The 16,188-nt window shown below is 43.9% G+C and overlaps 1 long non-coding RNA gene across 1 annotated transcript in view; it reads right to left on the bottom strand.

Annotated features, from left to right (window-relative positions):
- LOC140727323 (uncharacterized) overlaps nucleotides 1-16,188 on the bottom strand; it is a 114,030-nt gene that overhangs the window by 17,320 nt on the left and 80,522 nt on the right. Inside the window, exon 2 of the long non-coding RNA XR_012098826.1 lies at nucleotides 11,301-11,405. This is a non-coding gene — a long non-coding RNA (uncharacterized lncRNA). The remainder of the gene's footprint in view (nucleotides 1-11,300; nucleotides 11,406-16,188) is intronic.

The raw sequence follows: 16,188 nt of genomic DNA, 5'->3' as shown, positions 1-16,188 counted from the left end.
AAACACTTTAACTCTGTAGTTCTCAGCCGCTCCTGCAACGCCCTCACTTCATATTCTCCCGAGGCAAATCCAAATACCAGGAGGTCATCCACATCTGCCAAACTCCAAACACCTCCACATCCCCCATGTTCTTCCACATGCCCCGCGGGAAGGTTGCAAGGGCTCCGGATATGCCCTGTGGCATCTTTTCAGATCAGAAGAATCCTAGGGAACTTATAACGGCCGTCTTCTCCTTGTCAGCCCCACTCATCGGGATCTGGCAACATCCACTCCTCAGATCCAGCACCTTAAACCACTTCGCACCACTCAGACAGACCATCGCCTCTTCAGCCCTCGGGGCCATATTCTGGTCACTGACGGTGCACCTCTTCAGCGCAATATAATCCACACACACGCTGCCTACGTCTTCCACGGCTTCAGGGGCCAGTCACCGCAACCTCTCTCTCACCGAGGTGTCTTCAGCGGTCAACTCCCCTCCCTTGTGGTATTTCACAGCATCCACTAAGAGGGTCTCACCCTCAGATACCTCCCTCAAGCCGTACCACCACCGGCTCTTGTTTGAATTTGGTACAATCCCAATGCTGCTACACACGTCTGCACAAGCAGCTCGAAACTCTGGGTGCATCGACAATGCCTCCAAACAACGCTCACTCACCTCATCTGGGCAGGCCCCCAAGCACACCAGCAGGGTATTGGTTCTCTCCAGAACCGAAACGCTTCCCTTCTCAACAGTGTCCGGACACATCAGAATTAACAATTCACGAACCTCAGTCACCCTCACATTTGCCTCTAAGAACTCCATTTTCACTGACCAACAACCGTCGTCTAGATAATCACCAGCACTGGTACCCCAAATCTCCAGTGCCCTCAATGTCGTCAAGGGTAAATGCTTCCAATAATGGTTATGAAACAAACTGTACAGAAACTTAACCGGCACCCCGGTGTCGAGGATGGCTTTAACTCGGCTTCCATCCATCCGTAACAACACCTGAGCACGTGGTCCCTCTAAGCCTTCAGGAATAGGGTCTGTTCCTTTCCGGAGTTCCTTGGTACATCGCTGGGAACATGCTCCCCCAGAGACCCCAAGCCGTTCCCCCACTGGGCCTCCTCTAAGTTTCCCGACACCTCTCAGATCAACTGAACAACTGAGGGAGGAGCTGATCCCCTTGACAGATCCCCCTGGCACCGCAAGCAATTTATCTGCCCCCCTAGCCAAAAGGGATACCCTAAAAATTTTCCACCAATCTCCTGCCACGGATATGGTAAGCCCCCCAGCTGCAGCATTTGACTTCCAGTCGAACCAAACGCATTTTCCCACACTTTCCCAGAACTGGCAGCTGTCACTTTGAGGTAATTGTACCCGACAGTTCTAACAACGTCACAAGCCCACCTACTCAAACTTTCAACCAATCCCTGTCGTTTTCCCTCAACCAAGCACTGCCACTCACCCAACAACAGAGAGGTCCGCTCTGCCCATGCCTCCGCCCCTTTAGAGCTGGACATTATTCCAACAACCGGGCAGAGCCCACCATAGCTGGAACATACCCACCTGTCCTTCCCCACTCTCTTAACAGCATGGACAGCCCATGGCCCCACCACCATTTCGTCAATGCTAATCGGAACTCGAACAACGCCCTCCGGGGCACCAACAGCCACCCCACCCTACACACATGCAGAGATAACCAGCAATTGCACACCTGTAAAGGCACACCAGCTCTTCGCCGCAGACATAATTTAAAGAGGGCAATCACACAGCTTCCACAGAGATCAATCCCGGACAAGCCCCCAAAATGTAACCCCCTGGGTTGCCTCAGGCTCACTCAGCTCATTCTCGTCTATGGGGAGCAGCCTTCAGCCCCACCAAACTGGGTAATCAGCTTGTGTGGATGCTGTGTGATGTCCCCGCCTCGCCAAAGAACAAACAGGACACCATATGCGATTAAATGATTACAGTTTATAAAGATTACTATAACTAAATAATTAATAGATAGATAGATAGATAGATAGATACTTTATTCATCCCCATGGGGAAATTCAACTTTTTTCCAATGTCCCATACACTTGTTGTAGCAAAACTAATTACATACAATACTTAACTCAGTAAAAAATATGATATGCATCTAAATCACTATCTCAAAAAGCATTAATAATAGCTTTTAAAAAGTTCTTAAGTCCTGGCGGTTGAATTGTAAAGCCTAATGGCATTGGGGAGTATTGACCTCTTCATCCTGTCTGAGGAGCATTGCATCGATAGTAACCTGTCGCTGAAACTGCTTCTCTGTCTCTGGATGGTGCTATGTAGAGGATGTTCAGAGTTATCCATAATTGACCGTAGCCTACTCAGCGCCCTTCGCTCAGCTACCGATGTTAAACTCTCCAGTACTTTGCCCACAACAGAGCCCGCCTTCCTTACCAGCTTATTAAGACGTGAGGCGTCCCTCTTCTTAATGCTTCCTCCCCAACACGCCACCACAAAGAAGAGGGCGCTCTCCACAACTGACCTATAGAACATCTTCAGCATCTCACTACAGACATTGAATGACGCCAACCTTCTAAGGAAGTACAGTCGACTCTGTGCCTTCCTGCACAAGGCATCTGTGTTGGCAGTCCAGTCTAGCTTTTCGTCTAACTGTACTCCCAGATACTTGTAGGTCTTAACCTGCTCCACACATTCTCCATTAATGATCACTGGCTCCATATGAGGCCTAGATCTCCTAAAGTCCACCACCATCTCCTTGGTCTTGGTGATATTGAGACAATGATACTGATACAATATACATGAAGGAAAAGAAAATAAAGAAAAGGCGCCAAACTTATCAAAGTCCAAACCACTTCGTGCACAACCGTTGGCACTCAATTACTGAAGTCTTCTGGCCACCATTCGGTCCCCTCCAAACTCCTCGACTCGCAGCTCAGGACCACCCAAAGTGGTCAACCAAGCACATCTATCTTCGTCTCCTCTCCACGGGGTACCTCCTGGCCTTGGACCCCTGCTTGGGGTCCATTCCTCACCCAGTTTACAGCATCGCGTCCTCTCTCTCTCACCCCCTCGTGCCGATCTCCCCAAAAGCCCACCAACAATAGCTTACAGACTCAGAAGAAAGAAGAACATTAATCCCAATTGGTTTACAAAGGAATACAATTCACGTTATCAGTAAATTTTAACCCAAACAAGCTTCCAGCACTCTCTCGCAACAAAGAAGCATTCCTACTTTTAACAAAACAAAGAAGCCATTTTGATTAACATACTCAGTAACAAAGAAAAAGAAGAAACCCCCCTTTACACATGGATTACCATTTTGATCTTCCAGAGGACCAATTTTGTCCTTTGCAATCATTTTGTTCTTAACATATCTGTAGAATCCTTTAGGATTCTCCTTCACCTTATCTGCAAGGGCAACCTCATACCTTCTTTTAGCCCTCTTTCACAACAACACCTCTTTCACCTCAGACAGCTGAAGAAGTTTGGCATGAGTCCCCAAATCCTCAGGACTTTCTACAGGGGCACAATTGAGAGCATCCTGACTGGCTGCATCACTGCCTGGTATGGGAACTGTACTCCCCTCAATCACAGGACTCTGCAGAAAGTAGTGCAGACAGCCTAGCGTATCTGTAGATGTGAATTTCCCACTATTCAGGACATTTACAGAGACAGGTGCAGAAAAAGGGTCCAAAGGATATTGGGGACCCGAGTCACCCCATCCACAAACTGTTCCAGCTGCTACATCTGGGAAATGGTCCCATAGCATAAAAGCCAGGACCAACAGGCTCCAGGACAGCTTCTTCCACCAGGCCATCAGACTGATTAATTCACGCTGATACAATTGTATTTCTATGCTATATTGACTGTCCTGTTGTACATACTATTTATTACAAATTACTATAAATTGCACATTGCACATTTAGATGGAGACGTAACATAAAGATTTTTACTCCTCGTGTGTGAAGGATGTAAGAAATAAAGTCAATTAAATTCCTAATTTTTCCTGAAGTGTTCGCTTGCCTTTCTTGCACTTCATAAGTTCCTCATTTGTTGCTATCTGCCTATACCTTCCAAATACCTTTTTTTTCTTTACCAGGGCCTCAATATCTCTTGAAAACCAAGGTCCCCTAAATCTATTATCTTTACCTTTTATTCTGACAGGCACATACAAGCTTTGTACTTCTAAAATTTCACTTTTGAAGGCCTCCCACTTACCAAGTACATCTGTGCCAGAAAACAGCCTGGCCCATTACACACTTGTCGTATCCTATCTGATACAGTCAAACTTGGCCTTCCTGTAATTTAGAATCTCAACCCATGGAACAGACCTATCTTCTTCCATATTTACTTTGAAACTAAGATTGATCACTTTTACATTGATCACTCGATGCAAAGTGTTCCCCTGCACAAACTTATGTCATTTGCTCTGTCTCATTTCCTTATAGCAGATCAAGTATCACACTCTCTCTTGTTGGGACTTCTACGCATTGATTAAGGAAACTTTCCTGAGCATATTTGAAACTCTATCCCGACTATTCTTTTTACAGTATGAGAGTCCTAGGCGATATTTGAAAGGTTAATATCACCTAGTATAAGAACCGTATATTCCTTGCACAAATCTTCAGCTTCTATGCAAATTGGTTCTGCTAAATCTCATGGGCTGTTGCATGAACTATGGTCATGAAAGTCACAGAATGAACCTCTGAGCATACAGATTATTTCAGGAAATGGAGCCAAGTGCAGCACACCAATTTATTTGAGGCTTCGTGAATGCTCCTTACAGCAGAATAAGTAAAATCATTTCTGAATAACAGCAACTGCTATGAACGTACAGATTTGGACAAACAGTGGGACTTTTGATAGCTCAGGAAGAGATGGCCAGCGCCTGTGTGTTACATGCAGATTTCGCTCATTAATCCCCAATCTAATATATCTCGTTTGCATGATCACTGTCAGAAAGGTCCAGGAAGGTCTATTGACTTTTGCATTATGAAGCGATGTGTTGTGCCTGCTTCACTGTAGGCATCTGGCTCTCATCATATGTCTGGAAGGCATTTCTTGATCCCTTCAGATGCAGGATATCTTTAGTCTTTGCCATGTTCTCCAGTTGGCCTTCAATGGTCCGAAAGCCTATGTGGCCACTCTATGCAAAGTCCCACTACTCTTCTTTCTTTCTCAGCTCATACATGACACTCAAAATTTGCTCTTGTTACAATATAACTCTACCGATACAGGTTACATTTAACTTGTGCAATCCCTTTCATCAGTGTGACCAAGGGTTAATTTTGGGACCTGCTGTTATCCTTCTGGCAGTGTACATTCCACCCCTGGCCAACGTTAGGCATGCCCTGAAGGAGCTGAGAGCCATGATCAGCAGTCACAAAACAGCGTACACAGATGCCATCCCTATCAGTGCTGGGGATTTCAACCAGGCCAGCTTGAGGAGGTTTCTAAACAACAACCACCAACCTATCACCTGTGGGACCAGAGGAGCCAACAAACCTGACCACTGTTATGCCACTGTCATGAACTGTGCCATCCCATTCCCACAGTTCGGGAAGTGAATATGCCATAGTTGTCACCGACCTTATCAAGAGCTGTGTGGCTGAGAGAGTGCCTTCGAGAACATACCAGAAATACCAAAATCAAGAGCCGTGGAAGAACCAGGAGATCCATAATCTGCTGAGGGCTAGATCTGTGGCATTCAAGCCCTGTCATCCAGAACTATACAAGAAGTCCAGGTATGACCTACAGAAGGCTATGTTAAGAGTGAAAAATCAATTCAGTTTGTAGTTAGAGATGGAATTGGATGAATGTCAGTTCTGGCAGGGTTTACAGACCACTTCTTCCTACATAGTGAAACCTAATACTATGAATGGTTGTGATGCTTCACTCCCAGACAAGCTCAACACCTTTTATGCAAGCTCTGAAAGGAAGTAAAGCTACACCTGTGCGAAGCTCCGCATCACCTGATGATCCTGTGATCTCCATCTTGGAGGCCAAAATCAGAAAATCTTTCAAGAGGGTGTAACCTCATTGAGTGTCAGGTCCTCATGGTGCAACGATTTTGGGAGAACAATTCAAAGAAGGTTTATCCAATTAATACTTGGAATGGGCAGGTTGCCTTATGAAGAAACATAGAAACATAGAAAATAGGTGCAGGAGTAGGCCATTCAGCCCTTCGAGCCTGCACCGCCATTCAGTATGATCATGGCTGATCATCCAACTCAGAACCCTGTACCTGCTTTCTCTCCATACCCCCTGATCCCTTTAGCCACAAGGGCCATATCTAACTTCCTCTTAAATATAGCCAATGAACCGGCCTCAACTGTTTCCTGTGGCAGAGACTTCCACAGATTCACCACTCTCTGTGTGAAGAAGTTTTTCCTCATCTCGGTCCTAAAAGGCTTCCCCTTTATCCTTAAACTGTGACCCCCTCATTCTGGACTTCCCCAACATTGGAAACAATCTTCCTGCATCTAGCCTGTCCAATCCCTTTAAAATTTTATGTTTCAATAAGATCCCCCCTCAATCTTCTAAATTCCAGTGAGTATAAGCCTAGTCGATCCAGTCTTTCTTCATATGAAAGTCCTGCCATCCCAGGAATCAATCTGGTGAACCTTCTCTGTACTCCCTCTATGGCAAGAATGTCTTTCCTCAGATTAGGGGACCAAAACTGCACACAATATTCTAGGTGTGGTCTCACCAAGGCCTTGTACAACTGCAGTAGAATGTCCCTGCTCCTGTACTCAACTCCTTTTGCTATGAATGCCAACATACCATTTGCCTTTTTCACCGCCTGTTGTACCTGCATGCCCACCTTCAATGACTGGTGTACAATGACGTCCAGGTCTCGTTGCATCTCCCCTATTCCTAATCAGCCACCGTTCAGATAATAATCAGTTTTCCTGTTCTTTTAACCAAAGTGGATAACCTCACATTTATCCACATTAAATTGCATCTGCCATGAATTTGCCCACTCACCTAACCTATCCAAGTCACCCTGCATCCTCTTAGCATCCTCCTCACAGCTAACACCGCCGCCCAGCTTCGTGTCATCCACAAACTTGGAGATGCTGCATTTAATTCCCTCGTCTAAATCATTAATAGATATTGTAAACAACTGGGGTCCCAGCACTGAGCCTTGCGGTACCCCACTAGTCACTGCCTGCCATTCTGAAAAGGTCCTGTTTACTCCCACTCTTTGCTTCCTGTCTGCCAACCAATTCTCTATCCACATCAATACCATACCCCCAATACCGTGTGCTTTAAGCTTGCACACTAATCTCCTGTGTGGGACCTTGTCAAAAGCCTTTTGAAAATCTAAATATACCACATCCACTGGCTCTCCCCTATCCACTCTACTAGTTACATCTTCAAAAAATTCTATAAGGTTCGTCAGACATGATTTTCCTTTCATAAATCCATGCTGACTTTGTCCGATGATTTCACCTCTTTCCAAATGTGCTGTTATCACATCTTTGATAACCAACTCTAGCATTTTCCCCACCACCGATGTCAGACTAACCGGTCTATAATTCCCCGGTTTCTCTCTCCCTCCTTTTTTAAAAAGTGGGGTTACATTAGCCACCCTCCAATCCTCAGGAACTAATCCAGAATCTAAGGAGTTTTCAAAAATTATCACTAATGCATCCACTATTTCTTAGGCTACTTCCTTAAGCACTCTGGGATGCAGACCATCTGGCCCTGGGGATTTATCTGCCTTTAATCCCTTCAATTTACCTAATACCACTTCCCTACTAACATGTATTTCCCTCAGTTCCTCCATCTCACTAGACCCTTGGTCCCTTACTATTTCCGGAAGATTATTTATGTCCTCCTTAGTGAAGACAGAACCAAAGTAGTTATTCAATTGGTCTGCCATGTCTTTGTTCCCTATGATCAATTCACCGGTTTCTGACTGCAAAGGACCTACATTTGTCTTGACCAATCTTTTTCTTTTCACGTATCTATAAAAGCTTTTACAGTCAGTTTTTATGTTCCCTGCCAGCTTTCTCTCAAAATCTTTTTTCCCTTTCCTAATTAAGCCCTTTGTCCTCCTCTGCTGGTCTCTGAATTTCTCCCAGTCCTCAGGTGTGCCGCTTTTTTTTGCTAATTTATATGTTTCTTCTTTGGACTTGATACTATCCCTAATTTCCCTTGTCAGCCATGGGTGCACTACCTTCCCTGGTTTATTCTTTTGCCAAACTGGGATGAACAATTGTTGTGGTTCATCCATGCAATCTTTAAATGCTTGCCATTGCATATCCACGGTCAACCCTTTAAGTATCATTTGCCAGTCTATCTTAGCTAATTCACGTCTCATACCTTCAAAGTTACCCTTCTTTAAGTTCAGAACCTTTGTTTCTGAATTAACTATGTCACTCTCCATCTTAATGAAGAATTCCGCCATATTATGGTCACTCTTGCCCAATGGGCCTCGCACGACAAGATTGCTAACTAACGCTTCCTCATTGCTCAATACAAAATCTAGAATGGCCTGCTCTCTAGTTGGTTCCTCGACATGTTGGTTCAGAAAACCATCCCGCATACATTCCAAGAAATCCTCTTCCTCAGCACCCTTACCAACTGTGCGGGTGATGCCTCCCTCCCAAATGTGCTGTATATGTAGATTGAAGTCACCCATTATAACTACTGTTCCTTTATTGCACGCATTTCTAATTTCCTGTTTAATGCCATCCCCAACCTCACTAGTACTGTTAGGTGGCCTGTACACAATTCCCACTAGCGTTTTCTGCCCCTTAGTGTTATGCAGCTCTACCCATATTGATTCCACATCCTCCAGGCTAATGTCCTTCCTTTCTATTGTGTTAATCTCCTCTCTAACCAGCAATGCTACCCCACCTCCTTTTCTTTCCTGTCTATCCCTCCTGAATATTGAATCTCCCTGGATGTTGAGCTCCCATCCTTGGTAACCCTGGAGCCATGTCTCTGTGATCCCAACTATATCATATTCATTAATAACTATCTGCACATTCAATTCATCCACCTTGTTACAAATGCTCCTCGCATTGACACACAAAGCCTTCAGGCTTGTTTTTACAACACTCTTAGCCCTTATACAATTATGTTGAAAAGTGACTCTTTTTGCTTTTTGCCCTGGATTTGCCTGTCTGCCACTTTTACTTTTCACCTTACTACTTTTTGCTTCTACCCTCATTTTACACCCCTCTGTCTCTCTGCACTTGTTCCCATCCCTCTGCTACATTAGTTTAAATCTTCCTGAACAGCAGTAGCAAACACTCCCCCTAGGACATTGGTTCCAGTCCAGCCCAGGTGCAGACCGTCCTGTTTATACCGGTCCCACCTCCCCCAGAACTGGTTCCAATGCCCCAGAAATTTGAATCCCTCCCCCTTGCACCATTTTTCAAGCCACGTATTCATCTGAAATATCCTCCTATTTCTTCTCTGACTAGCACGTGGCACTGGTAGTATCCAGAGATTATTACCTTTGTGGTCCTACTTTTTAGTTTATCTCCTAACTCCCTAAATTCACCTTGTAGGACCTCATCCCATTTTTTATCTATATCGTTGGTACCTATATGCACCACGACCACTGGCTGTTCACCCTCCCATTCCAGAATGTCCTGCAGCCGCTCAGAGACATCCTTGACCCTTGCACCAGGGAGGCAACATACCATCCTGGAGTCTCGTTTGCAGCCGCAGAAAAATTCAATGGGTTAGACAGGAGCTTAAGAAGAAGAGGGAACCTGATTAAAACATACAAGATCCTGACTGGTCTTCACAGAATGGATGTGGAGTGGATACATCCTCTTGTGGGAGAACTCTGTTTTCAAAAGACTCCTGTTTGAAAAATAAGATAGGTCACGCATTTAAGATAAGGTTGAGATAATTTTTTTGTCAAAGAAAATTGTGAGTCTTTGGAAATTCATCAAAGGATAGTGAATATATTTAAGGCAGAAGTAGATATATGCTTGAGAAATAATGGGGTGAATACTTACCACGGGCCAATAGAAATTCATATCAATGTCTTATAGAATGGCAATGCTGCTGAAGAGGCTAAGTGGCCTCCTTCTCTTAATCTGTATATTCTCGTGTTTGTATGCTTCTGACATGTAAAGGATCTATGATCTGTCATGCAAAGGGTGTGGAATCGCCTTATAAAAGTGCATGTGACTGACAGACATTATGGAAAGGATCAGATAGTTGTCACTTAATCACTGTGTCAGTTAATTGCTTGCCTTGCCACTGCTTTTCTTTTTAGATATGTCAAACTTCAGCTAAAAATTATGTATTTTAACCCTTAACATTTCAATTAGATAAACAATATTAAAATCATTAATCAACTGCACTGTAAATGAATTGTAAAAGAGAAAAAAGAACTGTTTGATGTTGCTGTCTAGGAATGGTTGGTCTTCTGTTCTTTGTTACATAAATCCTTTGGATTTATTATTCATGGTATTATTTAATTTTATTTTCTATTAGACACATTGTGCATGCACATTGAATTAATTTCCTTGGCTCTATTGTGGCAGAAGTTCATTTGTTCAGCAATATGCTCTCAATCTGTTTGAAATATTATCTGAGTCACTCCAGAACAAAGCAGATTTCAGCAGAGTCCCCATTGCACTTTGCAGACTGCACTGTCAATGTGTGTACATGCAGCTTCCTACTCTTGGCTCAGACGAGTCAGCACATGTTGCACTTGTACTAAATATGTCTTGTACATGCTGAAGACAGCTGTAGTAAAAGGCGGAAAGCGGTGGGTGTAGGGGGTTGTCCACACAATTCTCTAACAGCCTGGCATTTTTGATAACTTTTGTATTGAAGAATCAGGTGCAAATAAAACATTTAAACATATTAATTCTTTCTCTGTTCTAGCTATTGATTGTCTTTCAGCTTTAGTAGCTGCATAATGGTGTCTTACTAAGGTTCTAATCGTTACTAAGTTTGGTTTACTGGTGAGACAGAGTCAGTTCAGCTTTCTAAGAATTTCTAAAGTTTGAAATTAATCATCTACTATTAAATTGACTCATAATATAAGAGAATTGGAATATTACAGATATTGTTGGGAATTATAATAATGCCTGAAATGCCAGGCAGGTGCTCCTGTGGCTTGGAAAATAAGCCATTATTTTCCTTCAACGAGGACACAAATAGTTGTGGACTTTAGTTCCAAGTACCTGAATCCTTTTCAGTGCCATGTCAATGTGCAAGCCTACAGCATGCAGGACTATTATAATCTTTCACTAAGTCCAAAAATAAATCATTAACCAACTTCCACATAAATCTAATTACAATTTCACCATGTTCGCTCAGAAATAATCAGACTTACCTCCTCCATTACACAAGCATTCCTAGGAGTTCCAACCAGCACAGCAGTAAGATCTACAGATGTTGATCTAACCAGATTCTCCATCAATGAATAAGGGTAAATTACCTGTTGTTAAAGCAGATTAAAAATTAATTACATAAGAAAAACATCCTCTAGTGATCAAATGAAAAATAAAGACCAGAAGCAAATGGTAAAGACTTGGAAAGATTTTTTAGAATAAGTGCATTCATCACATAATACACTATTAATAATGTTGTGACATCTTTATTCCAGTCATGTGTGCAATTTATTTGAGTTGAATCTTTCCAGCCATGCTTGCTTCCTATGGACATGAAAGTGATTATTTCTGCTTGAAAATGTATATTTTAAAAAGGTTTAAAACCGAATTAGGATAAATAACAAGGCACCACCTTTTCTCAGACATAAACACTTTACTGAAATTGTAGTTCTATAATTATCCAGCTTAAATTTATGTCAGTCTTAACACACCCCAGTTACTTCACTCACACAGCATGTTATGACTTTTCTTAACATGTACTATTTACTTACCACTTAGCTGATACTCTAGGAACATTTAACTTTAGATTGATTTCCCTTATGTTGTTGAATTCAGTATATCAATCATGTCTGCTCACAAATTTGGATTTATTTCACAATCATTATAGAAAATGTACGTTCCATTTAACTTTTATAATTTTCCTCCACATGACCATTTATACTTTAACATGTTTTATCATCTCTCTGTAGCAAATATTTATTTTGAAAATATAATTAATTTCTGAAACAATCATATTTCAATCCATGCACCATGATGCCCATTTACACCAGAGAACTGGTCTGCTGAGTTTATGAATTAATTTGCCCTTTTTTGAACTGTTTATAGATGTTAGCTTTCCTAACATTTAGCTGATGTATATTGTAGTCCAACTTACCATTTATCCATGTTTATTTATTGAGATACAGCACAGCCCTTCTGGCCCTCCGAGACATGTCACCCTGCAAACACTCGATTTAATCCTAGCCTAATCACAGGACAATTTACAATGAAGAATTAACCTACCAACCAGTATGTCTTTGGATCGTGGGGGGAAACCAGAGCACCCAGAGAAAACCCATGCGGTCATGTGGAGAACATGCATATTCCTTACTGACAGCAGCGGGAATTGAACCCCTGTCACTGGGAATGTAAGGTGTTGTGCTAACCACTATGCTCTGATAGTCTTAGCAGATCCATTGACTTGAAAATTTCCACTTGCAAGTCAGATGATTACATGATCAGAATATGACGTGCAAAAAAAAATTAAGGAGAAACTCTTGCAGTTCAAAAAGTGCTGCATTTTTGGATGAGATGTTAAACTGAAGTGTGATTTTACTCAATTAGATGGCGTAAAAGGTCCTATGACTCATATCACTGCTTTAGGACAGAACAGTGGTGCAGCTCGAAGAAGTGTTGACTCACAGCTCCAGACGTTCATCCAATCCTGATCTCTGGTAATGCCTGCATGGAATTTGCATGTTCTCCCTGTGACCGCATTTCCTTCCGCCAGATGCTCTGATTTCCTCCAATATTTCAATGACACACACATGACGAGAGTCCTTAACAAGGATGAGTTAAACCCAAATGCTGGGATATCCGAACCAAGGTTTTGAGACAGGGTATTGTATTGGATCTGAGCACAAAACGAACACTGGACGATATCATGAGCAGGCTTACGACTGAGCACCGAACCTCAATTCAGCTGTTCTATAAATGTTCAATCCTTTGTGACATAAACATGATTGCCAATTAACATGACTATCCTGAGTTTTTCAAGAAGCCATGCCAGCTATCCATATTCCAGGGAGTTAGGGTGGCACGGATGGGTGCGTATCGTCACAGGACCCCCTCCCCTATGGCAGATTCCTGATGGCCCTGACTGCTTAGAGAGGCAATGATTGTAGTCATGGATGAGAGTCGGGTCCAAGATGTCTCATTCAGGCACCCAGTATCTCTTCTCCAGTCTGAATTCTCCAGTCAATGAGGTATTGTCGAACACCTTAAATAGTATGCAAGTCCAAAGTTCTTCTCACGGTAAAAACCTGCTCCACATCAGCAAACCTGGGTGGCAGTGGGGCTAATGGGCTGGTATTCACAGGCTTTAACTTGGAAACGTGGAAAGCGGGATTGATCTTGAGGGTCTTGGGGAGCTGCAAGGTGTAACCACCGGGTTTACTTTCCTGAGAATCCTGAAAGGTCCAATGAACTAGGGCACTTGTTTCCTGGACTCCACCCGGAGAGGCAAATTCTGACTCGATAGCCACACCTGTTGTTCAGGCTGCAAAACTGGTCCCTGTCTTCTCTTGCAGTTAGCCTTTATTTCAGCCTTCTGGGTAGAATCTAAAAAAATCCCCCTTGCCCTCGTCTATCTCTCCTTACAGTGTCGGATGAGATCTGCAGATGCAAGAGTCCCAGCCTCTGACTCCTACTCAGGGAAGAGTGGCAGAGAATGCCCAATTTGGCATTTGAAAGGTAAAATCCAGTGCATTGAATGCTGTAAAGTGCTGTGGGTGACCTCTGCCCACGTCAAGAAGTTGCTCTACTCGTTCGGTCTTTCAGAGGCCAGGCACCTTAGGATACATACCATATCTTGGTTCAACAACTCCATCTGACCATTGGACTGCAGGTGAAACCCAGAGGAAAGACTCACTGTTGCCCCAATCAGTTTTCAAAGTGCCATCCAGAAACGTGAAGCGAATTGCGGACCGTGATCCGACACAATGTCCACCGGAAAACCGTGAATCCTGAAGACCTGCTGCAGGACAATCTTGGCCAGCTCCACTTCAGATGGAAGTCTGTCCAAGCTGATGAATTTACAAACCTTCAAAAAAACGATCCACAACTACCAGGATAGGTCTTCCACTTGGGAGGAGGAAGGCCTGTGAAGAAGTCCATGGAGATGTGAGCCCATGGTCTTACCGGAACAGGCAGAGGGTGAAGGAGCCCTTGAGGTTGTGTGCAGGGCTCCTTGTTCTGGGCACACGACTCGCATGCCGGCACATATTGACGGACCTCCCTCACTATTCCAGGCAACCAATATCCACTCTTAATGAACTCGATGGTCCTAGCAATCCCTGGGTGAGATGTCAATCTCGATGCATGACCCCACTGAAGATCCTGAGAACAGACAGGCCTAGAAATGAACAGCCATCCTGAGGGCCACTCTGAGCAATCTCCCCTTGCGCCTGGGCCTTGTGAACAAGTGTGTCGACTCCCTAGTGAATCAGCACTGTCACCTTGGCTTGGGAAAAAATGGTGTTAGGCTGCTTTTCTCATTCAAATTCATCGAACTGACAGGACAAGGCACCTGGATTCTGGTTCTTAGATCCTGGTCACTAGGCCAGGATGAAATTAAAAAGGTTAAATAAAAGAGACCATCTGGCCTACCTGGAATTCAGTCTCTTGGCCTCTTGAATATTAGCCTGCTTCTTTTGGTCCATACATACAATAAAAAGGTTCTTGGTCCTCTCAAGCCAGTGACGCCATTCGTCCAGAGCCAGCAACCCTCTAATCCCAGTGTCGTAATTCACTTCTGCTGGGGGTAGTTGCCTGGAAAAGAACACACACAGGTGCAGTTTATTGTCTGAAGGTATCCCTTGAGACAACACTGCACCCACTCCGATGTCCACTTCTATGATGAAGCGAAGGTCTGGGTCAGGAGCGATTAAAATGGGAGCTGTGGTGAACCTGTGTGAGTTCTACAAATGCAGCCTCCACTTTGGTAGTCCAAATAAAAGGATCCATGGATCTCTTGGTTAGTGCTTTCAGCAGTGCCACCACTGAGCTGAAGTTTCTGATAAATTTTCAATAAAAGTTGGGAAATCCCAGGAATCGTTGGACCTGCTTCACATTGGATGGTTGTGGCCAATCTTCGACTGCCTGTGTCTTATTAGGGTCTATCTTGAGTTTGCCATTAGAGATGATGAAGCCCAAAAAGGAAATTGTGGTTACATGAAATTCAGACTTCTACAGCTTGACATAAAGTCCATGATCAAGAAGCTCTTTAAGATATCTCTGACATGAGCGACATGCTCCTCCATGGACTTCGAGAGAACTACGATGTTGTCCAAGTGGACAAAGACGTACTTATGGAGAGAATCCCAGAGCAAATTGTTTTTAAAGGCCTAGAAACCAGCTGGTGTTTTCAGAAGGTCATAGGGCATGCTTTATTTTCTCTTGGAGTCCGTGTTGGTATAGCATGGCCACCTTCCCGTTCCATCCACTCCAAGTCCGAAATTTGATTGCATAATCGGCTGCTGACCGTCCCCTGTCACACCTTCATCAGGCAGTCTGTGGTTTGGTGCTCTGATGGGGTGATGAAACACCTCGCTCACGGTTGCCATGAATTCCTCCGAGTCCGAGCAAATCTCCAACCTGCATTCCCAATGCCAGGTCTCTCCCAGTCAGAAGAGGGATAATGGCCACCTTTCCACGCTCTGAAGGGAACCTTTATGGCTGGAGCTCAAACACTAACGAGCACTGGATGAGGAAGCTGCGGCAAGAAGCTGTGGGTCACCATCATATCCCTGTAGGGTTGGAAGATGACCTGGCTCCACAGTGGTACCAGCTGGTTCTCCCAAGCCATTCTGGCCTCCTCATTGCAAAAGTTAACCCAAGGCTACCTGGAGGTCGTGTATCTCCAGGCTCTTTCAGGAAATATCTTCACTGTGGTTGGTCACAGCAGATGAAAGACTCTGATACCCAGCTGGCTCATTCATACAGTGACAAGAGTATGGAAAGAAATGGACCCATCAGGCAGATGCAGTATGGATTCAGCAAAGGCAGGTCCTGTTTGACAAACTTAGTGGAGTTCTTTGAGGATATAACAAGTGTAGTGGAAAGAGGGGAACA

Source organism: Hemitrygon akajei, chromosome 5, assembly GCF_048418815.1.
Source record: "Hemitrygon akajei chromosome 5, sHemAka1.3, whole genome shotgun sequence".
Classification (NCBI taxonomy): domain Eukaryota; kingdom Metazoa; phylum Chordata; class Chondrichthyes; order Myliobatiformes; family Dasyatidae; genus Hemitrygon; species Hemitrygon akajei.
This window is presented reverse-complemented; position numbering and strand designations above follow the sequence as displayed.